The sequence below is a fragment of the Mauremys reevesii genome, linkage group 8 (genome assembly GCF_016161935.1).
Source record: "Mauremys reevesii isolate NIE-2019 linkage group 8, ASM1616193v1, whole genome shotgun sequence".
In the NCBI taxonomy this organism is placed as follows: Eukaryota; Metazoa; Chordata; order Testudines; family Geoemydidae; genus Mauremys; species Mauremys reevesii.
The window spans coordinates 83,057,749-83,082,394 of record NC_052630.1 but is presented as its reverse complement, the minus strand read 5'-3'; the positions used below and the strand labels follow the sequence as shown (position 1 = coordinate 83,082,394).

Genomic DNA, 24,646 nt, shown 5'->3' with positions numbered 1-24,646 from the left:
AATAAAGTATAGTGGCTCCAAATATATTTTGAATTAATATGGATATCAATGACATGGATATGATTTGCTACAAAAATAGGTTATAACTCTAAATTTGCTTTCCTTTCTCTGTACATAGGTTTTAGCTTGAGCACACTGGGAAAAATTCAGTGAGTAATTTAGTTAAGTGCAGACATCAGGGGGATGTTTAGACTAGTAAGTGAGGATGGACTAGGAGGAAAAATGGACTTGTGATTTAGGCAACCTTGGTTCAAATTTTGGTTCTGTCACAAATTTGCTTGGCCAAGTGTTACCTTGGGCAAGCCTCTTAATCTCTCTCTGACTGAATCTTGATCTGCAAAATAAGGAAAAATAATAATACTCCCTTTCTCACAGGGGAGTTGATGTTTAATGTTTCTGAGGTGCTGAGATGCTATAATAATGAGGACTGGCAAATAGATCATACTAGTGTTGGGAAGCAGCTCCACTTTACCATACACTAAACCTAGGAAGGACAGATACTTCTATGTAATATCATAAGACCACATTCCCTATTTTAGAAATATGTGTCGATTAATTGGATTCGACAGACTTAATGCCCTCTTTCCTCACCCTAGTGTAAGCTTTGCTTCTTTACTGTGAACTTTTTGCCACTGTTTCAACTTATAATACAGCAAAAAATAAATTTGAAAAACATTACAATTAAAACAGTTATACATGTCAAGCGTTTCAGACATTGTGTAGTTCTTTAAGCTTTCTTCAGGTCTGTGGAGAATAAATATCAGGTTACTACTTGTACTATTTTTTCGTGGGTATGGTTGACTATGAAACCCTAAGTATGAAGGAAAATTAGACTTGCCTGTTAGCAGTCTAAACTCGCACCCTCTGGTTTTCGAATACCATATAGGTAGCTTTCCTCTGGGGGTTGCCTATGATTAAAGCTGGAAGCATCACAACTTATGCTGATCATTGTCCGTTGTTCACACATCTTATTCTCTCCGGTTTTAATGGGAAGTCAGGAATTTGCATTGACCCACTGTGAAAGTTTCTTAGGATATCTTTGGAGTTTCTGATATTTTAGTCAGCTTGAGGGTTGATTCAGACTTCCATTCTTCCAAGGTCAGTTGTGTTCTATTCAGTTCATTTTGGCTGTAAAATGCACTGAGACTTTTGGATGTGACCTTATGTAATGAGTTTACACCTAGACATTAACATATTGTGGCATTTCTTGTCATAATAGAGTCTGGCTCATTGTCACTTACCAGATTTTTCCCTTCCCCTTTGTTGTGAAGTGTATTGCGCTCCAGTAAGTGCCTTAGCACCCCATAAGCGGCAGGATCTCAGGTGCAAGTGAAGTAAAGTAATTCCTGTGGGCAAGCCCCTGAAGTGCCCTGGAACTGGAAGTAATAAGCTATAGGACCTGAGTGGAAGTAGCCTGAGATACTTTTTCTGACACCAGCAGAATGGCTTAGTGGGCACTGTGGGAGCATGGCCAGAGATGGCCCTTATTGCAGAATGGAAAGTTGCGGGATGCATCATCCCTGAACACCCCTCCCCTTCCCCCCATACCTCATGAAGGGGAGCTTCGGCTAACTCTTTTAGAGTCATGGAGCTCCATCAGATCTACTGCCCAGGTTTGCTGGGTGACATTCCAAGGAGCACTACCTCTGAATTTCAGGTATCTCCTGTATTGGTGAGCTGACGGTGAGGCTACCTGCACTCTCTCTTCTAACAACATATCCAAACAGCCTCATGTGGCTCTGTATTCTTATAGGAGAAAATCCCACATTCTCCATTGCACCTGTGGAGATCCCACAGGAGGAGAACCATTGCATTTTTGCTGTGCAGGGGAAAGGAAGGGCCGAACTATTCTATTCTATTTAGGTTTTTATGCTGCATTCAGATACTGTGGTGATGAATGTGGTATAAGATCCTGAATAGAACAGAATAGAACTTTAGGAGGTCTTGAAGAGGATGTGAATCCTCTTTATCGAACCAACTTTCTAAGCACTTCCTGTGCAGCAGAGGGCACGGCATGGCGGCCCAGAGGAGAGTTGAACTGGAGGATCTGCCTCTCTGCAGATTCTTTTCTCCTCCCCTCTAGCCAAGGCGGTATGTAAAGAACTGTGCAGACTACTTCAGCCGTTTGACTAGAGTAGACTTCGTTCAGCAGCCATTCCATGGTCTGGAGGATGGATTCTTCCTCTTCTCCCTGAAGCACACCATACAACCTCTTGGTGGTCACCTATCACTGTAGTGCCCACTTCACCTTACCGGGGCTGGGTACAAGATAGTGGATTTGGGATTTGTTTTGGAATCCTTGAGAACAGAAGGTGATGGGAGTCATGAACCTCCAAGTTCTACTCCAGGCTAGGCTGCTGACTTGTTATGTTCCTTCCATAAAGTCACTTAAACCAAAATTTTCAAATTTAAAGATGTGCACCTAAATCCATGTTTAAACACCTGATTTTAATATGTGCTGCTGAGTACCCACAACTTCAACTGACTTCAAAGGGAGCTGTGAGTGCTCAGAAGACCAAACCTATGAAAATCAAGTAGGTGATTTGCTTAGGTGCCTAACTTAGGCAGTCAGATTTTAAAATGTTGCCTGTTGTTTTTATTATTTGTATCAGCATAGCACCAAAGAGCCTTAGTTGTGAACCAGGACCCCATTGCGCTAGGTGCTTTACCTTTATTTCTTTTTCTCATTTTTCTTATATATAAAACCCAGAATACTTACCTACCTCAGAGGGATATTGTGAGGAGTCATTGTTTAATATTTGTGTAGCGGTTTGGAAAATAAATGCTGTAAAAAAGTTAAGTATCATTATTCATGGTAGAAGGTAAAATATTATTATTTATTCATTTTTGAAAATAAATTCCATTAATTTCGGGTATGCCCATAAGTCCTAGCATTAGTATTGTCTGCAAAACACATACAAGATAAGGGCCACATGCATAATTTGCAAATAAAATACATACACAAAGCCTGCAGTAATTTAAACAGTAATCCAGAGCAACAATAGCTACAACTTTTTAAACAACTCACAAATGCATACTCACATACAAAGAGAGAGAAATGAACTAATAAGATGAATATCTAATAAAAACCATCTGTTATAATCTTTTACTTTTATCACCTTTTTTTCTTCCCATGCCCTTCTCCTTGGTTAATCGTGATCCATTCCTGACTTATAGTGGGCTCCCGTAGTGGGGGCCTATCTTTTATTTGTCTGTAAAACTCTCGTCCTACTCCCGATAGAATCAATAGCTAGATCTTATATTTTAAAAAAACAACAACAACAACAAAAAACCCTCTAATGGAACCACTGTCCATCAGAGAATGCAGTTCCATTGTAATTGAAACACTTTGAAAAAACATGTGTCGACTGCATGAACATTTCATTTTGAAGCAAAACGGGGGGGCAGGGGGCTGTTCCAAAAACATTAAACTGTCCTATTTTGACATTTTTGGAACAGAACATTTTGATTTTTTTGTTTTGAAATTACTTAGTTTTGAAATATTTGTATTTTTATTAGATATTATAATATAATATAAAAATTAAAAGTCAACATCAAAACAAAACATTTATATTTTTGTCTAAACAAAATGTTCTAATCGCTCTGAAACAAATATTTTTGGAATTTTCTTTCACACAGAATTTTCAGTATGAAGCCAAACTTCATAATCTTGAAATCCTTTGTTCCAAATTAAAACAAAACCTTAAAATTTCCATCCTCCACACACTGACTTCAGTGATGCAGCACATTGGCTGTAGCACAGTATAAACAATACTGATAATCTGCCTGTTTCATATGTCTAAATGCAATATATGTGTACACACTCATTCAAGTCTGATTCTTAGATTCATCTGTGATATAGAAACTTCCTATTGAAAATCAAAGTTTGTTTTCTGTATATTTCAGTTTTTAGTAATTGTTGGCCTAACAACTGTCATTTAGACACAGGTATTTATTTCATGGTGCTATCACATTAGGGTGTGATTTTAATACATCTAGAGTTATTTAATAAGGCAACCTGTTAAGATCAGGACACTGACTAATAAGTTTGTTCAAGCAGACTTTCATTTGGGCATCAGGAATAAGTGATCTGTCTGTTTGATCAATTTCCATCCTAAACACAGATGTTGTTATTTGTCAAATACTAACTGTTTTAATGGACAATTCTTCATGATCTTTAACGACTATAAATTGATCTCTAGGATTCAGATGTCGCAGCACAATCCAGATAGGTTCCAAGAATCCAAGTTTAAGCAAACTACAGTACAAAAGAAATAAATGTTTTAATTTACTCAGGGGACAGAGTATATTAAGCAAAATAATGAGGATTTCACAACAAGCACTGAGACAAGGATATTATTTTTCTGCAAAGCAGATAATATAATAATCAATCTAGACAGCTACTGTATATCTTCCAATACTTACTGCTTTAATGAAGGTAAGCTCTAAGAATTCTATTTAGACTTTAAGACCTTTACATCTTGAACCATCAAAAATAATCAAACATGTTTTAAATCTGCTTCATTGATTTCTTATTTGTAAACCACAAACTCTCAAGATAGGCTAATTTTCATTTTACCGTTTATAATTATTTTCTGTTATCACCTTGCTTTAAAAGAGAGAGAGTATTCAGGCTCCCTTGCCCAAACTATCAATTTTTTGCCATTTAACACAAATAAAGAAGAAAGAAGTTGACTTTTATAAGAGATTTAACACAAATGCATAGGTCCTTGGAGTACAAAGCAATGTGCAAGCTTCCTTTATCTTGTAGTCTCAGGTGGCAGCATTAACAAACCAATCTTTTATGCATTTCATACATAATGCTCCATGTGATTATAAAACCCAGACCACATAGATGAATGAAGTTTGCCCAAAACTGAAAAGGGAGACACATGCTATTGAGAAAAATGACCCAGCTCCCAAATCTTCCATGAGAACTGTGAAAACTATTCTTCTGGGATATGTTCAAAGAGAGATCAAATGTGATAATAAAGGTTCACAATGCTAGCAGGTTTGCCCTAGAATAGTACTTTGGAAATGTGAGGTGCAACAGAAAGGCAATCTGCCAGATACTGATTAAATTTCAGTCACCTATCCAAAGCAGTCCCTAGTTGATTATAAAATGCTCCATATAATTACAGTAACTACAGTTTTAAAGCAATTTACACATTGGCCTTTATCGGGGGGTCTCTCTTTGTAGGTGATTTCTACTTTAAAATCAATATTCTTAAAATAAATTTTAATAAGATGTATTAAGTTTTAGTCACGTGGACCATTTTAAAGTCTTGGCATTTGCGGGAGCTTAGCTATAATCAAATGTCATGCGGTCTGTATACTAAGCTATCATTGTTCAGTTACTTCCGTGTGATATGTCACTTAACCACATTTAAAACTGTTATGGAGTTAGAAGTGGATACTAAATAAAACCGTAAAGCATAACCAGGATGAAGTAACAGTAAGGGCTAAATTCTGTCCTTTGTAAGTTACTCAGGTGCAAATGCCAGATCAATGCAAAATTCTGTAAAGCAGATAGCAGAAGAGGCATTAGGGGAGCTGTGGGAGGCACGCTGGCAAAACAATGGGGTTTGGATCAGTACTGTGATATCCAATGTTACACCAGTATAACTACAAGGGAATAAATAATGGAGTTACACTGGTATAAAACTGAACTCCATTGGTTACTCCATTGGACTTGTACTGGCATGCAGCTGGAGAAATGCTCCAGTGAATCATGTCTTTCATAGTCAGTAAATTGGATCCCATTAGAATTACGTTGGCATAAACTGGAGTAATACATTAGTGAATCAGGCACTATGTGCTGGCAATAGCAGGCGTGAGGCTACAGGTAGTTTTAAACATGTTTTGTTTTGTTTAGTTAGTTCAAGGTGTCTCTTCTGGCTGCTAAGGACAGAAAACCTCTTTAGTTGGGCTGCATCTTGTTGTTACCAAGATATTATACTAACTAGGGCTAATAATATTTGAAGCACATTTGTGTTTGTGTAGGAAAACTAGGGTCAGTAGAGATCATCCAAAAGGTTGTTCCACAAAGGATTATCTTGGATAATGTTTTTGAAAACTGTCACATATTGCAAAAAGGGCAAAGCACTTGTAACTCTTGGGATTGATCCTCTGTCAAGTCATGATTGCTGTCACCAACAGGTTATATTCCTGAAACAAAGCAGTAGGAACAGCACCACTTTCAGTTAGTCAATTTAGTTAGTCTTCCAGCACTATTTTCTTCTGATCTCTTTCCATACTTTTTTCTCTCAAATTATAAGACATTCACTTACAATTGAAAAGAAAAACAGACAAGATGTGTACATAACAAAGCACATCTCTATAGCTTACTGTCACAGCTAGAGTTGCACGAATAACAGATTTTTATGAAAAATTCTGAAAAACCAGAAGAATCATTTGGCGTCGATCCAAAAATTAATTTTGAAAATGTTTTGGCCAGATCAAGAAGTTACAAATTATTCATTTCAAGTTAAATTAAAAGTTTTGTTTGACCCAAAACAAAATGTTTTGTCTCAATTTTGAGCATTTATTAATATTTTATATTTATTTTAATATTTTTTAAATTGCAGAAATTTCAAAACAAAAAATCATTTCAAATCTAAAAATCAAGGCATTTCATTTTGAAAATGTTCATTTTACTTTTTTAGGATTTTTTTAGGTTTGATTTTGTTTTTTACCAAAATAATTCAGCAAAATCAATATTAATTCTCTAAATATTTTGGTGTCACTGAATCTGCATTTTTAGCTGAAAAAAGTTTCAGTTGAAAAATTTCACCCAGCTCTAGTCATACCCTTACATGATCTCCCCAACTGTTTGTGGTTCCTTGCTCTGATCTGTGTAGTTTTGTGTCTGGTGCTGCAAATACTACCAAGTGCAGTGGAATGAACTACTCATGGTAATAATCATTATACTTGGTCCTGAGAGTTTTCACAATTGAGACTTTAGACCCCAATCCAGCAAAGCACTAAAGCACATGCTTAACTTTAACCATGAATTCAGAGGAACTACTCACATGCTCAAAGTCAAATTCATACTTAAGTATTTTGTTATATCATTCTGTGATTTGGTGCACAGGTCCCTCACTAGAAAGGAGCATGAGGATCCAATTAGCCCTACCCTGCCTCATCACCTGCATCAGATATCAGATGTAGAGCGGGCAATTAAAGGGAGAAGGCCTAGCTCAGCTGGTAGATAGATGAACCACCTGGTGGGGGAGACCAACCAAAGGAATGGTTATTTGAAGAGAGGCCCTGAGTGGAAAGGAAGGGTCCTGCTGAAAACTCAGTGGATGACCCTATTTTGAGGTTTTGGTTTTCTCTTATTTTTGGACTTTAATACCTTGCATGGGGTGGGACTCAAGCATGTCTTAGTCAGAGGACTAAAGCACCACTGCATAACTGGTGAAAGACTGTCAAAGACCTTATGACAGGGTGAGTAGTAGGTCATGTGGCCACAAAGATGCACTGTGGAAGCAAGCCCTGTCATAGGGTCTTACATGTTAAAATCCCAATGAAAGAGTCTCTTTTAAAATTGTCTCTGTAGTACTATTCATCCTTATCATGCTATCTAAATAATAAATAGAAATACTAAATTTGTGGTACATGAACCAGTCTAATAGGCATGTCAGAATCAAAAAGCAGATGTGTATCTTTCTTTTCACTTAATCTTAGGCATGCTATAAAATTGTGCCATGGTGTCTCTCACAGAAAAGACAACACATTGTGCAATGCAAGACAGTTAAACACAATCCAGCTGCTCAGTAGAAAACATATCCCTCCCTAAATGTACATGTCTGGAGAAAAGTAGAAAAAAATAAAAAAGTATCCCCTCACAGCCTTTGCTGAAGACACAAAACCTGTCTAACACTATAAGAGTCTCAACTGTCCATATGAATCATAAAAAATAACATTTCAACAAAATAAGACCTGCATCTGTTAATAGATTAGCATACATGATCCGTGTGGTCATGTATGCTATCTATTAACATATATAAGTCCAAACGATCTGTGTCATCCCACAGCAAAAGTTTCAGTTCTCTAGAGGAAAAAATGACCATGTCTAGGAACTAAATTCTGTAACTCCGGTAGGGAGAACTGGAGAGACCACAACCAAATAGTTGCCTAGTAAATTGTACTCAACCTTGGTACATTCAAGTAAAGTTCTAAATCACATATTGTATAATCGATGATTTTATCCTGCTTGGGTGGAAAAAACAACTTAGTGCTACATTCTTCTTTCCAATCAACACAACAGATTTCTTAGCCATTCTCAGATAAGAGATCAGCACTCAGAGTAGAACTTTGACTTTTATGTTGTCTTCCTCTCCCCCTCCATTTCAGACCTATTAACCACAGAAATAAATGTCAACAGTAACATATGAGATCACTGACAAGATAAGCAACTGATTAGTTGATCAGTGTTTCCTATTTTTTTCTAATATATATATTTCCCAACAATAATGATTAGATTCATAGAAATATAATCATTTCTTTGCTAAAATAAAATGATGTTTGACATTAACAAAAGGTCAGGTGTCATGCTGTAAACCACAATGAGCATTGCCTTTAAGGAATATTGAATTAAGAGGTACATATATTTGACAAAGTATAGAATTCAAATAGCTGCCATGTGAGCAGTGCCCTTTTACATGCCATAGATTTATTGACATTTGCTAACTATAAAAAGTTAAAACAGTTTGCATTTAATGAGTACTATCAATTTTAAAACTAATAACACCTCATATAAGAATAGCACATTTTTAACTAAAGGCTCTGATTTTGCACACACAAATTAGACATCCAAATGTTAATTTGTGCACCCATATGCCAGTGTTGTCCATGTAAACAAGTATGTGCTCACTTTTGTAGGCACAATTACTCTCACAAACGTGCACATGAAAAATCAGAAGACATCAATTCTCTGCATATAGTAAGTAAATATGCAATGAGATTTTAAAAAAGAAATTGATACACTTGAGATAGTCTTTCATTATTGTAGACCTAATAGCCTCTCCTAAATATTTATTATCCACATCACAAATTCATCATACAGTTCAGAATGACTGTCTCTCCTTGATGGGAATATCAGATATGGCATAGGTCAAGATTATTGGCCTTGTCTTCATAGCCAAAAAAGGTGCAATATTTTTTATTCAATGTGTAGCTGATACACATGAGCTATCCTGAGGTAAAACAGAGAAGACATTATACCCTTCCCAGGATTGACCTCACTTAATTTATTTTGTGGTAAAATTAAAGTGACCTGTATTTTCCTCAGGAGAGCTGAGGTAAAAAGCACACTTTTTTTAGCCACCTAAACAAGACTATTGTTGGAATTACACCAGAGCTTGCCAGACAAAGCTAGTATATCTTATTCTCCCTCTGCATCCCACCTATGCTGACATGTAGAAAGGGTGGACCACGAGCTTGCTTCCATCTCTTCCAGTCCCCTTTAAAGTCCTAAAGCCAGTGCTTCTAACCTCATGGAGTCTCTCTGACCTGTGACTTTTCTCACTCAAATTTACACTCTCAAATCCTTACCCACTGGTCTCCTTTCTCAAAGATGTGCATTTTATTTACAAAGAACTAGTTACCATTAACTAGTTAACAAGCCTGAAGAAGAGCGCTGTGCAGCTCGAAAGCTTGTCTCTTCCACCAACTGAAGTTCTGAAGTTGATCTATTAAAAGATATTACCTCACCCACTTTATCTCTCTAGTTAACATTAAAATTAAGAACAATAGTCTATAGTGTGTTTTTTCCTGTAAAACAAAGTAAAAGAGCACAGACACAGTAATGGTGAGCATGTGTTGTTTCTCAGAGGCTGATCATATACAGAACCACTGGATTTGTTATGAGAGTTGCCATGATGGGTAGATAGTCACAAATAATTCAAAGTCAGCACTCAATTCTCAAACATGGGTGCCTTAACAGTACTGCCACATCCTGTATTCAATCTATTAAGTCAGCACTCAGGCAAATAAAACAGCCATTTGAGTAACAATTTCAACATCCAAATGAGGGATTTGGCTGTCCACTTTGGAAAATTATGCATTGGCCTTTTGTATTTATGTATTTATAGTGCTGCTCACCTTTAGCCAGGATCACATTTTTTATTTTTTTATTAATTTAATTCCAAACTTACTCATCCATCATTTGCAAAATGATGAGACAATGGGAAGTGGAAAGCTATTGAATACGGGCAAGTGTGATGGAGGAGAAAAGTTCCTTTTGTGCTTTTTTTCTCTCTATGTAAAACTGCCCCCAGTTACTGTATCTTAATTATGGATACAACTTCTAAGAGTGGAATCAGAAATATGAAATAGCATTTGGAGAAATAATCTTATTATTCAGGAGTGGATCAGAAATGTTATCTCCCCAACAAGGTAATGATGATACTTTTGGGTGTTCTACCACTTTTCTAATAATGTTATCTATCTCAGGTTATTTGCCGGCTTGCAGAGATTGCTGGGTATCAGTTTAGAATATGAATTAATGAAACAATCTCTGCAGTCTTGTTACCTGTTAGTCTTGGCTTCAGATAGTTAGTGCAAATTTCTATCCACTATGTGTTTTCTGTCCCCAATCTCTCATCTTCCTCATTTTCTCTTCCTTTATTTTATTTTATATATTATTTTCAAATGTCAATTGCAGCACCTCTGGCTGAGGGAAGCAGCAGGTGGCTTTTTTCTGAAGTGTCACCAGAGCTGATCTGTGAAACAACCACGCATAGAGTTGTTCCTGATAGGGAGCACCCAGTTTTCTCTGTAACAAACCTTCAGGGCTGGTGCTTAATAAGCCAGGAAGATTATTTTTAAAAGAAGGATTCTTTCTGCCACTTCTAGATTTGCAAAACATGGCTCCTGCTTCACACAGGAGACAGAGAGATGTAAATGTCAAAAGTTTATTTTGCCCTGTAAGCAGTTTCCTTATATGTGTCTGTGGAAACTAATCCTCTATTAAACTATGCTCAGATCGAGCAAGGGCAGGAACCTCAGCTATTTCTGTAAACTGAGATGAATCAACCACTCCCTCCCCTTTGTTTTTTAAGTACAGGACGGCTTTGGTGAAAGAGATTCTCCTCCTGCAGGGCACTTGACTGATTGCTGCCTACTTGCAACCCCATTATCTAATTGTGTGCCATTGGAGGGGTCACGTTGTGCCATTAAGGCCTGTGCTGAAGCCAGTGGGGAGAAATGCCAACCTAGGTGTAATTCATTGGTTCTTACACAGGTATGCACCCTGCAGGTGTGGTACAGGAACTGCAATTGTAACTGCTTCCCCTCCTCCTCCTCCTCCCCACCCCTTTCAGTGGATGCAAGGGATGAAGACTCCTTTTGTCTTCGCACCTACACCTACACAAGGGTCAGCCATACTCCGTTTATCCTCTCCCAGGATTATTATTATAATTATTTATTTAAAGAGTACCATACACGTGCTTGTTGTTTATCTACCTGCCGCCACCTCCCTCTCCCTTCTCCAAACCTGTGGCTCCCTCTTACTTTGTTGCCCACTCCAGCTGCTTTTCTCCTGAGCCCTGAATGCCTTTGCTGTAAAGTGCATGCATGTCGATTGGTGCTACACACTCTGGAACACATCAAGCCTCAGGGCATACCAGAGAATTCGAAGCAGAGGAACGCAGTACACTTAAGTGTGGGAACTTGAGCTCCCAATGTTCTTAAAGGTAGGTGAAGCTGTGCAGAAAAGCTCAGGATTCTGGAGAGAAGACAACTGGACCTCCAAAAAGCCACATTGCTGATGAGAACCTGCTGGGTGAATTTAAGAGGGAAGTTGTGCCAGGTGGCTTACCAAGTAACTTTGGTAAGTTAAGGGTAGGTAGCCCTTTAATGGTCATTGGGGAAAGAAGCTGAGGACATCTTCCAGGTGAGAGAGAGCCTCAGCCTGGTGTGTTGTTTAGGCCAAGCAGAAGAGGGAGACTGTATCTTGATATGGTGAACCAGTGTGTTCTGTGCCTGAATTGTACTGTCTAAGAATGGAATTCCCTGGGGGTAGACACCACGTATTCTTCTATATATTGTACAGCATCAGGAACAATCATGTTGCTTAGCAAACAATAATAATAAAAGTTACAATAATGTAAGAACAGCTATTAAAAATCTTGGGAAATTTAAGGGAGTCATTTTTGCTGATATATAAACCCTCAAGCACATATTAAAAATGTGGGTGTCACTGTTAATTTTAGACACAGTAAACTTCCCATTCAGAACCCTTTCAATTCCTTCATGTTCTCTTATTTGTTAAGATGAATGTGCCATATGAATTCTGTTGACTTTTGATAGTAAATGATTTATTATCACAAAAATCACTTGAAAATGGCAGAACTGCCAATGTTTTATCTCTGGAGTGACACTCGCATACCACTCATTTACTACATTTCCCTCTCATGAGAAAGGATTTTGCTTTGTGTTTCACTGAGGAATTTGAAAATCTTACTTGTATTTCCTTTTTAAACCTCCCTCATTTAGATCATCCTCACAAGCAACGGAACAGAGATTTGTGCCTTTGCTGAGAGATATATAGAACAATTTCTCACTGGAAGGAACAAAAGTGAACTGGTTTGGTGCCACATAAATACAGGACAGCAGGTGCCTCTGGGTACATCTCTTAGGCCCCATCTACTTTAGAAAATTAGGTTGGTGTAAATACATCAGTCCGGGATGTGACAAATCCACACCCCAGAGCACCTCAGTTAAGCCAACCTAAGTCCCCATGTAGACGGAGCTAGGTTGATAGAAGAATTCTTCTGTTAAACTTGGTGAGGTGGATTACAGAATCCTTTCCAGCTGTGCTGCTGTAATGTTTTAAGTGTAGACGAGCCTTTAAACAAAGTTGTTGAAGAGCAAAGATAATTTTGAATCCCTCCAAAAAGCTCTTTCTTTTCCAGCAGTGCCAATAAACACTGTAATTACTACATGCTCTAGTAATATGTTCTTTTATGTCAGTCCTAGCTCTGAGCTGATCAACTGATCTGCGGTCTGGCAAGTAGGCTCCTTTGTAAAAGCCATCTTAAAATATAGAGGTGGAAAAAAGGATGTTCCATTATTTTTGAAATGAGGTAATGTAGACTACCTTAGCACTAGACTGTGACTTGAACTACATGCCCATGTAAAGGAGTAAGGGAAATAAAAATTGTTCCTCTGCATGAGCTCCCTGGACCTTGGGTCAGGGCTTGTAGGAATCAGATGATGTTGATCACTCGCTTTCTACCCCTAGAGAAAAAGGGTGGAGAAGGGCAGAGAATGTACTTGCCAGTGCAACTGTTTGGGCACTGAGGGTGTTGCAGTTTGTTGCTGATAAAGGACAGCAACAAATTACTACCCTCTGAGCCAGGATGCAGAGGGGAGGAATTATGATTCGCAGTATGTCTGGGAATCACAAAGCTTTTGGCAGCTAATACTGGAGAGGCACCACCTCCTGCTCGGGGCTGTACCTGAAGACAAATTACTCCGAGATTTCAATCCTATACAACAATATAACTCAATATATTATAGGAAGATCAACTTCTGTTGTTAGGAGAAAATCATGTTACTTATGAGGGCCAAGGAGAATTTTTTTTAAGATCCTGAGGTAAGTATATTAGTAAAAATAGATTAATGACTATCGTTTCTTTTCTTAATGAGCTCCTGGAATGTCTGTGAAATGCGCAGAGACAAATTGGATGAAATGTGCAGTGTCACTTCCTTGCAAGGGAAAAGGAACCCCTAAACAAAAGGTTATTATAGGGACAGTATCAGTGTGCTAATGATATCAGCAACAGCAATTTATTTTTTTTCTAAAATAGCTAATCATTTTCCATGGACCTACTTCTAAAACCCCCTTTTATGCTTTTAGCATTTTACTGTTTAAAGACTTTACTGTTTATTCTTGACACACCAGTATCTTTAGAATTTTAACATCAAGAGCCAAAATTCATCTATGGTGTAGCTTCACTGACTTCAGTGGAGTCAAAGCAGGGGTAAATTTAGCACATGATGTTTTATTGTTCTGGTCATCTTGCACTGCAATTTAATCAGAACTTTTTCATTTATGAAGCAATGAGTTTTAATCCAGACTCTGAATTATTTTAATAACAGTTGTAAATAAGTAAAGCTTGCATGATGGTACTACTACCTGTTTACTATTTCAAATCATAAGTTGGATTGTGTAGCACACTGGGAGGTATGCACTCTAGGTGACCTGATCTAACTTATATATGTAACTGTCATTAACATTAATGGGAAACTAAGATAACATATCCTGCTTTAAGATCTTGCATCTCATTGCAAAAGACGTACCCAGCAGGGAGGAAAGACTGTGTGAAGGGGCTTTACTCCATGCTCACAAGGCAGAAGCATAGAATCCTCAGGTCCAGTTGTATTACCAACTGCAGAGATTTTCCACAGCATGATGCCATGATATGAGGGAAGTTGTGTAGCTGCCCATTTCATCTTCAAACAGAGTACTGTAAAGCTTATACACCACTCAAGTCTCATTTTGACCCTATTTTGAGGACTTAAGTGATGTGCAGAGTCAGGCCTGGTGCATGGGGTGAATTTCATCTAAGCTTCAGTCTTGGGTACAAATGCTTTCCTCTATGTTCTAATGCTATATAGCTCAGCCCTGAAGGGGGCTGCAGAGACCTGGCCTACATGAGTCACAGAAACAATGCGTTTTGGCTGAGTGGGACTTTCCAATATTTTCTATTTTTCTTAAAGCCCCAGTGCCTGGAGTCATGTGATTATGTGAAACTATCAGTTTTCATTTAAAAAAAAAAAAAGATGTCTCTAGCCCTCATGATTGCAAAACAGGTCTTGAAAATATGAACCCTAGAAGCTCAAAACCCAGAAGCAAATCAAAAGAGCCTGTTTTAAGTCACATAATTGTTAAGCCATTCTCATGATTTGGGGGGGCTTGACTCATGAGTTCTAAACCCTTGGGAATGGTAATGCTATGTATTTCTGGAGTCATCCATCCCAGGAAAAGACTAACACATTTGCCTTATTCTATTATGCCTATCATTTAGGGGGGAAAAAATATGCATTTCATGCTGTTGCTGTTGTATCATTCCATTTGGTCAAATCTAAGAGCCTAATCATTCTGTCCTTAAAGTCAATGCCAGACACCAAAATTCTGCCCTCAGCTGTGTAACTCCTATTAGATGTTTGACATAGGCAAATCTGAGGGTACTATTTGGTCATAACAAATAGAATAATTTACCAAAACTAATGTTTAATATTACACCATTATGAATGCCAAAAGAAAGCAACTGGTGATCCTTTAAAATGAATCTCTTTAGTGCAGAAATTATTGCTTGTTACTGTCATAAAAATGTTAAAAAATTAGAATAGATTTTAAAATGAAGGTCCAGCCAAGCCTTTCTTGTGTAATACTCATACACAGTAAACAATTACATTATGTAAACCAACCGTCTGAGCAGAAATGATAATTAAAGTAATGCATCAGTGTGCTTCATTGATTTATGAATTTGTTTAATGATTCTTGTTCAGAATAGCAGAAGCCATTATGCATTCACTGATTTTAGGAGTTGGTATATAGTTGTACGACCTTTCCCCACACAACAGAAGTAATATTCCCAAGTGACCAAAGAAACACATTAATTTTCTTCATGAAACAAGTTGTTCTTGTGTTCTGTACTACTATTCAGGAAAAAACAGTGGAGATTGCTCAGGTAAGAGAGTATCAGAGTTAACACAGCAAATATTGCATTGAGAGCATGCATGGGTTCTCTCTGAAACAACAGACAGCCAGGGAAATCCATGTTGGATTAGGGCTTAATGGCTCCCAGCTGAAGGGCTCCCAACAAAACAAGAATCCCACACTCACAATCTAATCTTATCTATCTATCTGTCTATCTTCTGGTAGTGTCTAGAGGCCCCAACCAACACTACAGCCTCACTGTGCTAGGTGTTGTTCATACACATAGCCTGGGCTACTGTAGTTGAGGGTTCGAACTAAGATATGCAACTTCAGCTGTGTTAGCTTCCACATGACTTAGGCTGGTCTGACTGCATGCAAACACGCAGACATCCACAGCCTCTTCCTTTACACTCTGCTCCACCCTCTCGCACATGTTTCTGGACAAAATTTCAAACCCCAGTCATATTTGGGACAAATAATTTTGAGGACTGCATGGACTACATTTCACTGACATGGACTAGATCTGTGAATGGAACAAATTTCCATCTTCCTCCCCACAGTTCACTGGTTCCAGGCAGCTCGTTACACCAGTGACTAGTCACCAGTGAATCACCATTTACAAGTCACCGTTTTGAATTCCACATGGCCTGGAGGCCAAGGCTCTGGCATGCAGTCAGGCGCTGTTGGATACACACTGCTACCCAGGGCTTGTAATAACTTTTGCATTGGCTCATATAATGGAAATCCCTCCCATTCCTACATTAATAAATATTAAAATGGATCCAGAAATTTACCAGGCTTCAGGGTGTCTTCTGTCCCTTCTATATCTGCTGCTGGTTCCATGCCGAGCTCTTCCTCAGTGGGGAGCATGAGAAAGCTCCTCTGCATATGGCCCCAGGATGTGCTGCTCCTGCTCCTGCAACAAAGCCTTCTCTGGGACCAGTTTCAGCAACCAGAGTCACTTTGATGGCCTTACTTGGAATCTGCTGCTGGCTCACATTGGTCCCCAAGCTGGACTCTGGGCCAGGAGGTCACCATCCCAGTTGACCAGGTCATATTGTACCACCATTGGCTCCATGTTTGATGCAGTACCCAGCACCAGATCAAACACATCATAAAATGGGCATAATGTCAGTGAGTTGTCTCAGGTGTGGTTCTGGTCCCTGGTTTTCTGGTACTCACTCAGTCTTGAGCCATTTCATACACTTGCTATGCTGGTCACTGGTCCAAAAAATGTCCAGTGCTGCCAGCTTCTTCGCTATTTGCTGCTATGCATGATCATTCTGGTACTCTTACTAAAATCCACTTGTTTGTTGGCATCGCACCAGAGATTAACCAAAATTTGGCTGTGGTCCCGCAACCATGGAGCTGCACGCTTTGTAAAGCATTTCTTCTGGTTGGTCTCCATTGCAAATGCAGAAGGTTCTCCAAAGATATGTTTGAGGCCGTCAGAAAACTATTGAAGGGTTAAATGCTGATTCACCCAGCTGCTGCAATACAACATGAGGGTTGCTTCCATTTCCCTGGAGTTGATTGGTGATTCCTGAGATAGAAAGGACAAAGGAAGCTGGCCAAGGGGACACTTTTGGTGGACTCCCAAGACCTGAATTGGGAGGGTGGGGGTGTATCTATATTGCAAAACAATAGGGCTTGCACCTAGGTCCCAGTTTGACCTAGCTACCCACACAGGATCTTAAGAGATTTGTGTGTAGACAGAAGGGTTACCCTCAAGCCTGTGTCTAAGCCCAAGCTTACACTGTAGTGGAGTCATAGTTTGTGGCTAGCCCAAGGAGTCTGTGAAAGGAATGGGGGACTAGAACCCACATTTGTAGAGTCTGGAAAAGTTGATAGTCCCACAGTGCCACCAGGAGGCCATAGAGAGGCACATCCAGGCAGCACTATGGAGAGAATGTGCCTCGGGAAGTGCTACCCAAAAGACTCAGCATGATGGTACTCTGCAGCCCTCTGATTGGCCAACTGCTCTATTTAACCTCAGGGGTTGCCCCAGGAAAATCTTCTGATCTCTTGTCTCCTGCCCCAGCCTGACTCTTGACTTTTGCTTATGTAACCTGGCTCTTGTGATTCCTATAACTCCTGCCTGGTGACTAACATCCTTGGTGAGCAGATCTCAACCCAGCTGAGCTAGACCGCCTAAGTCCTGGTCTTTTACAGTTTTCCCACCACAATTTTTAGAAGTACCTCCACATCCCATGTATATTTGTAGATTCTGCCTAAATCCACACCTGGGGTGCTAAAAGTAAATAGTGTCAAATGCCTTAACAACTAGACATAGCAAGATGCATCATGAAAGTAGTTAGAGGTGTCTTTTATAATTATTTATTCAAGCACAAATGGTGTGGTTCAGGGGGTATCCTTGCTTTTGTCATTGTTCTTTCACTGCCCCATCATTCCATTTCTCTCATTTGTATTGTGTACTCTTCCTTGTTTGTTTTTTTCTGGTAAATAACTCAGAGTAAATTTCAGTGCATAAGTGACAGAGTTCAGACTGAAATGCAGCTGTTTCCCCAGGAATTCAAATTAAGGGGGGTGTTCGAATTTACAGGGCGGGTGTCAGGGCCGATGATATATATATATAAAAGAGATACGAATAAAGTAAATGTTTTGTTAGGATAATGAAAATTTAACATAAGCATAATGCAAGTTAAACCAAAACACATAACAGGTCTAGTTTTCTAAAAAAATATAATTTTTAAAAAAATGTATTTAATTTAAATTGACTTTTGAAAAGTAAGTCATCATGGGCTAAGAGGGAAGTCCTCTCATGGATCAGTAACTGGTTAAAAGATGGGAAACAAAGGGTAGGAATAAATTATCTGTTTTCAGAATGGAGAGAGATAAATAATGGTATCCCTGAGGGGTCGGTACTGGGACCATTATTGTTCAACATATTCATAAATGATCTGGAAAAATGGGTAAACAAGGAGGTGGCAAAATTTGCAGATGATGCAAAACTATTCAAGATCGTTAAGTCCCAGGCAGACTGCGAAGAGTTACAAAGGGATCTCACAAAACTGGGTGACTGGGCAACAAAATGGCAGATGAAATTCAAAGTAATGGACATTAGAAAACAATCTCAACTATACATACAAAATGATGGAGTCTGAATTAGCTGTTAAGAAAGTGATCTTGAAGTCGTTGTGGATAGTTCTCTGAAAACATCCACTCAATGTGCTGTGGCAGTCAAAAAAGAAAACAGAATGTTTGGAATCATTAAGAAAGGGATAGATAATAAGACAGAAAATATCATATTGCCTCTATATAAATCCATGGTACGTGCACACCTTGAATACTGTTTGCAGATCTGGTCACCCCATCCCAAAAAAGATATATTGGAATTGGAAAAGGTAACTAAAATGATTAGGGGTATGAAACAAGAGGAAAGATTAAAATGACTGGGAATTTTCAGCTTAGAAAAGAGACAACTAAGGGGGGATATGACAGAGGTCTATAAAATCTGGTGTGAAGAAAGTGAGTAAGGAAATGTTATTTAATCCTTCACATAACACAAGAACTAGCAGTCACCCAATGAAATTAATAGGCAGCAGGTTTTAAAAAAACAAAAGGAAGTACTTCTTCACACAACATAAAGTGAACCCATGGAACTCTTTGCCAGGGGATGCTGTGAAGACCAAAACTATAACATGATTAAAAAAAGAACTAGATAAATTCCTGAAGAATAGGTCCATCAGTTGCTATTAGCCAGGATGGAAAGGGATGCTCTGAGTGTCCCTAGCCTATTTGCCAGAAGCTGGGAATGGGCAACGGGATGGATCACTTGATGATTACCTGTTCTGTTCATTCCCTCTGAAGCACCTGGCCTTGACCACTGTCGGAAGACAGGATACTGAGCTATATGGACCATTGGTCTGATCCAGTATGATCATTCTTATGTAAAAATTAATTATAATAATAAAAATGTTTAGTACAGAAACTCCCCAACATAATGACCTCTCAAGATAGCAACGATGTGAGATAACAACCTTGGCAAATAATGCATTTTAAAAATCTTGGCTTACTAGGAAACATATTTATATAAAAATTTCCATTCCCAGTCACAAATCTAGCATTCTGGAGCAAAGTCACTAAAATATAGTCCAACAAACAAATGTTTATTTAACGTGCCCCTCACTTTTCCCTCCACCGCATTCCACTCACCGGTGTTGTCCTTGATAAGGGGAGATTCAGAGTTCAGAGGTGCTTTCACGTGAGTACACCTCCCAGGTGGGGGGCAAAAAGGCACCTTGCTCGTTCCTCCAGCTGCTCTCTGTTCACTCTGGCCACTGCTGTTTGATGTGCGACCGTTCATTCCACCACTCTGTTGTCAATGGCCCTGCACAGTCACCTTCTGCAGCCACCTGCCATTGTGACCTCTGTGAGTTGGTCTCTTGAGGTTCCACCCAGCTCTCAGTGATTTCAGCTGATCTCTCAGTGGGGGAACCTCACTGCTAGTGCAGTCTGGGCCATCTCTTACACAGAAACACAACAGGACTAAGCACTTAGACCTGATTATCAGTGATTTCAGCTACAGTGATCACTTAACAGAACAAAAGACTATCTATGGAGCCCAGGGGTGAAAATAACTTAAAAGACTAACCAGTACACTGGAGACCCGCGCAGGGGTGTGGCTCAACCGGAAGAGGCGAGGCCTTTCAAGATTTAAAGACCTTGGGGCTGTGGCTGGGAGCCCCAGGGCCTTTAAAATCACCCCGGAGCTACCAGCTGCAGAGGTGGCTAGGAGCCCCGTGGCGAATTAAAGGGCCCCAGGCTCTGGCTGCTGCAGAGCTCCAGACCCTTTAAATCCCCACAGGAGCCCGGCTGCCAGAGCACCGGCAGCACTTTAAAGGGCCAGGGGCTCCCCGCAGCGGCCAGAGCACTGGGCCCTTTAAATCCCCTCCCAAGCCCGGCTGCTGGAGCGCCGGCAGTGCTTTTAAGGGCCTGGGGCTCCCTGCAGCAGCTGGAGCCCTGGGCCCTTTAAATCACCGCTGCGGAAGCCAGTCCTAATCAGCTCTGTCTTTAAACCATGGAGAGGGACAGGTCCCCACCATCTCTCTTGATGCCTTCAATCAGCAGAGGCTAAGTACAGTTCTACTGCCCTTTACTCATACAATAAGAACAACAACATTTCATTCTCTCCCCTCCCCATTCAAGTGATTTGTAACCCAACCCCAGCCAAAATCTATCACTTGGGCAACACAGCTTTGTTTGCTGGATACCTATGTAGATTAGGTGTGAATGTAAATACAATCTGGTCCTGAAGCCTTTCCCCCCAGCCCCAGCTCATCGCTAGCTGTCAGGGAGAGCTCATTTAGACTTTGCTTACAAATCATCATTTGAAATTATTAGGTTGGCCAACATCACCGAAATGAATGCACTGACATTGTCATAAAAAACAATAGCTGTATAAGGAAGCTAGTCTATGTTCATACTTTTCAAATCTATTATACTTCTTCAGATGCACGTATTTTATCATACGCTGTATATGCTTTTAAAGTGTGTATTAATGTTTCAGTTTCAATTCAAATTTCCAAACAGTCACTAAATTGGCATGTAACTAGTTCATAAAACTGGGGGGGAATTGGGGAAATTCACGGGGGGTGTAGCGAAATCACTGCTGAAATGGGATTGGTATGGCATCATTGCTACTTAAGCTATAGTCTTTGAACATCATGAAAACCTTTGTGTGTCTTTGCTTTCTTTCCCTTCCTTTGACATATCTCTCCAACCTTTCAAGAACTGAAAAAAAAGGGGGCATCCATCCAGTAGGGTTTCCACATTTTCATATTTATTGTTAAATCACTGTTTTCATACTTTTAGGAGCTCAGATTTATATATTTTATATTAGAATGTTGGATTCACCATACAAGATCATAGCTGTTTCTCAAGTCCAGAGCCCTGCCTTGAACAGTGGCTGATATCTGATGCTTAACAGAAGGAATAATATATGTACCTAAATATACAAAAATGAAAAATACTTTCAAGATCAGTGTTCCTAATGAAAGTTCTCTTTTGGACCTTAGTCATCAGTTGTGCTCTTTTTCCCCAAAGTCTGATGCTCAAACTTCCTCGCCATACATTGTTCACCAAAATCGAAAAGTGGCTTTCAGAATGATAGCAGGACACAAATGTGGCTTCTGAAGCTTGTCTTATGGCATTTCGTAGCTCCATTGGATCATGCATTTAAATCTGAAAGTGACTCAGTGGGCCAAATGGATGCTGTGGACTTCAGTGTAGTGGTGTCCACTTATATCTGACATGAATTTGTCCCATTGGCTCAGCTTTTGTCAGTTGGGTGAGGATAGCTCAGTGGTTTGAGCATTGGCCTGCTAAACCCAGGGTTGTGAGTTCAATCCTTGAGGGGGCCACTTAAGGATCTGGGGCAAAAATCAGTGCTTAGTCCTGCTAGTGAAGGCAGGGGGCTGGACTCAATGACCTTTCAGGGTTCCTTCCAGTTCTAGGAGATAGGTATATCTCCAATTATTATTATTTTATTATTATTATGAGACTCACTGCCAACAGCAGTTCCAAATTATGACTAGCAGTTTGATGGAGGCACTGGAGGTATGACCCTATAATGGTCTCAAACCATTTATCCTATTTCATAATTAATATTATTTCTATTAAATAATTCCATTAAAGCAATGTCCAATAGCACCACAGTAATTAAAGTGGAGGGAATAGGTAAAGAAATTGAAAGAGATATGGAATCATTCTTTTTTGGATGTGAACTCTGGCAGTAGTGGCTTAAAGTTGTCATCACCTTGTTGCTTTCCTCTGGGTCATCTCAACTGATTTCTTATCCCTTGATCTTACAAAGACCTAGGTACGTGCTTAACTTTATGCACTGTGTGTAGTCTCACTGAAGTCAATAGGGCTAACTAATTCATGGTACATAAAATTAAGCACTTGCATAAGTCCTTGAAAGATCAGATGACCTTACTGAATAAGTGGCACCATCAGAAAAGCTTCCATCATTATTGGCCTTACTTAACACAATGGTTGGCAGTTTTAGTAGAGACCACAGACCAACTGCATTGACTCAGTTCAGATCCAGAAAGATAACTTGGAGACTTCTGATCCAGATTTAAGCTCAGATTTAAAACACCCCAAAAATCAGAGCCATTTGGATAAAAATATAGCTTTTTAAATTGAGTCTGAAATGTATTCAAGCTGTCAGATTGATAGGGTTATGGGGGGGCTGATTGGTTGATTAGGGGTTTTTGCTTGCTTGTTTGCCTATTTATTAAAATTTAGACCCTAATTTTGAAATATGCATATACTTTTGTGCAAACCTGGTTCAAGTGGCTCTGTAATTTGAAGTCTTTAAATCGACTTTGGAAGACTTCAGTAACTCAGCCAGAGCTTACGGGCCTACTGCAGGAGTGGATAGGTGTGCTTCTGTAGCCCGCAATGTGCAGGAACTCAGATTGTGATGGTCCCTTCTGGCCTTAAAGTCAATGAGTCCCTGAGTAAGTGAACAAATCCTCTAATGTGTGTGCACAAGTTAGCTTGGGTCGATGCATTTGGGAAGCACATTTATGCAACCTTGTGTATGCCTTAACCACAAGATTTAGGTGAAATTAAGCTTCTGCTTATTTCCTGCCCCACCCCATGTATTCTCTGCCTACCTGCTCCAGACATGGGAGGTTTGTGTGCCTAAATCAAGTGCATGGAATTAGCCACTCACCTGCTAGAAAATGTGGACCAGAGTGTTTAGAAAGCTATTGTTTCCAAATAAAAAAGGAGTCTCTTTGTTCAAGCCACAGCTAAAAAAAGCTTAATTTTAAAATATGACATTTTACAGGCAGTTAGCCTCATGTAATGAGGAACAATGCAACCTTATTCAGAGAGAGCTGGATATCTTAGATTACTGGGCCAGTAAATGAAAATGAAGTTTAGTGTAGACAATGTAAAAAATTAAGTCTGGGAGCAATGAACCAAAATAAAGAATACCTATTAAGTAGCATAGTTATGCAGCATACTGATAAAGGCAAGAGATGGTGGGGGTTACTGTAGAAGAAACATTGATATCATCCATCCAATATATGGCTGCATTAAGAAAGACAAACATGAAGGATAAGAAGGGTAATTTGCTTCTAGGGAGGATACAAAGCTGCGCAACCAATCTCAGCTGTATGAAAATATGTCCTGATCCAGTTTAGTTGAAATTTATCAGGGAGAGCAAAATCAATTGAGGGCTAGATTGTGAGTTTAGGCAAGGAGTGGTGCATAAACTGCATCAGCCAAGGTACATCCCAGAAAGCATTGTAACATAGAGGCATTTCTTTAAGGCACAGTTCTCTCCCTACTTCCTCCTGGAGGAAGGGATTGAGAATAGAAAAGTAGTAATTTGATCCTGGCCTATACCAGCAGCAAATTATGATATTCCCTTTGTTGGCTCAGCTGTGCGGGCCAGTGAGTAGTGGAGTGGAGCGGAACTAAGCATCTGCCTATTTCCTGCTTTATCCCATCCATTCTCCTCCTACCTGTTCCAGATGGGGCAATGGAAAGTAAACAGACCCACATCACCTGCTTTCCCTATGTGCATGGACCCAATGTCAGGATAGCTCGTACAGTGGGGTTTACTCTCTTGTGTGGACATGAAGTCCCAATCACAAGACTGTAGATAAACAGTGGGAGAAGGTTAGTGGGGGTTGATGATTTATGATGGGGATTATAATTCAAGACAGGAGACAAAACTAATATTTAACCTCCCATTTCTGAGGTTTCGATAAATGGGGTTTGACTGAGTGCTGCACTCTGAAGTTTCCACTGGATTTATATAGAATTTGCACAAACATTTCAAACAAACAATATTTTATGAGCTATTGCAGTCTGCCCTGGAATCTAATCTAATCTATCTAACACTTGCCATATGGTACAAGTAAGGCACCTGTCCCCGTGGTGCCCAAGTGCCATGCAAAAATTAAGAAGCACCAAGCATGCCCACAAAAG

The 24,646-nt window shown here is 39.5% G+C and overlaps 1 long non-coding RNA gene across 2 annotated transcripts; it reads right to left on the bottom strand.

Annotated features, from left to right (window-relative positions):
* Window positions 1-3,723: 3,723 nt before the first annotated feature.
* On the bottom strand, window positions 3,724-19,987 carry LOC120370575. Of its 2 annotated transcripts, none has more exons than XR_005583812.1 (3): window positions 19,850-19,987; window positions 16,468-17,216; window positions 3,724-4,258 (listed from the first exon to the last, which is right to left on the bottom strand). It is a non-coding gene; the product is annotated as an uncharacterized LOC120370575 (long non-coding RNA). The 2 variants fall into 2 exon arrangements; XR_005583813.1 differs by lacking the exon at window positions 3,724-4,258 and adding an exon at window positions 8,236-8,360.
* Between the last annotated feature and the right edge of the window lie 4,659 nt (window positions 19,988-24,646).